The following is a 1,080-nucleotide window of genomic DNA, read 5'->3' as shown; positions in this document are numbered from 1 at the left end:
GTGATCAGTAATTAGCCTGTGTCTATGTTATCTCCTTACATATACCTACGCTCTCCGTCTCTGCTAGATTGGGAATGATTGAGATTTCTCTTGGCACAGCTACCAGAAGACTTCCAACTTTCAGACAGGTTGCTCACGTCACATCTACGTCTTCAAGCTCAGTTGGAGGCTGCTCAGTAACGCTCAGCCATCACCGGGAAAGATCTTCTAATATCCTTCACTGGTCTCCGTCCAGAGCAATGGGATCTGGTGGTCCATTACATACAGTCTATGGTTGCATTTCCCCCCCGACTCATTTCCTGGTTCTCTTTCTCCATAAACAACGTAAAATCAAGGAGAGGGTTAACTTCTCCTGCTCCAGATTTACCACCGTGGTCAGAAAACACAGGGGAGACACACACACACACACACACACACACACACACGCTGGCTTGATGCACACACCAGCGCACAAGTATGAACATCAGATCACTTACATCATTTGTGGCAAAGCCCGTCTACGGAAAGCCGTTCCACTCCCTATTCAGCCCCATTGTACCTACTTTGGTTGCAGTTCCACCAGAGTTCCACTGGGGGTGATCACGGTCCAGTGCTAAATGAATGGGACTCTATGGAGCTAGACGGCTAAATTTGTCTCTTTCGCCTGATTGTCGTTGAGAAATCTCAGATTTGATTGTAGTTTTTGCAAGTTCAACATGGATTGTAGGTCGACAGTTGAATGAACGAGTACGTAGGTCCTTTCGATTTCTTACAGGTTAAGTCGTTGTTGTCTATAACACGCTAGCATTCTGCTAATGAATGCTGATTGGTCAGTGAAGGACTGATTACGACAGCAGAACCAGAATGTCAGAGTGAATATTTCGGCGTGGTCTTTAAAACATTAGCAAACCTCTTTCTAGCCCGTGTATTAACAGGGAGAGTCTAACCTGTCAGCTGTGTATTGACAGGGAGAGTCTAACCTGTCAGCTGTGTTGTCGATGCCTCGAGAGAACAAAGGAAGTGACTCAGAGCTCGCCGTAAAGCAGAATCTCTGGCCGTATATGTGTATGATGTCATTGACATTTTAAAAGGCTTTTTAGA

General features: G+C 45.6%; 1 protein-coding gene across 1 annotated transcript in view; it reads left to right on the top strand.

Annotated features, from left to right (window-relative positions):
- LOC116034663 (F-box only protein 41-like) overlaps positions 1 to 1,080 on the top strand; it is a 26,322-nt gene that overhangs the window by 21,338 nt on the left and 3,904 nt on the right. The window lies entirely within an intron of this gene.

Source organism: Sander lucioperca, chromosome 17 (genome assembly GCF_008315115.2).
Source record: "Sander lucioperca isolate FBNREF2018 chromosome 17, SLUC_FBN_1.2, whole genome shotgun sequence".
In the NCBI taxonomy this organism is placed as follows: Eukaryota; Metazoa; Chordata; class Actinopteri; order Perciformes; family Percidae; genus Sander; species Sander lucioperca.
The sequence above is the reverse complement of the archived record's forward strand: the minus strand, read 5'-3'. Positions and strand labels throughout refer to the sequence as shown.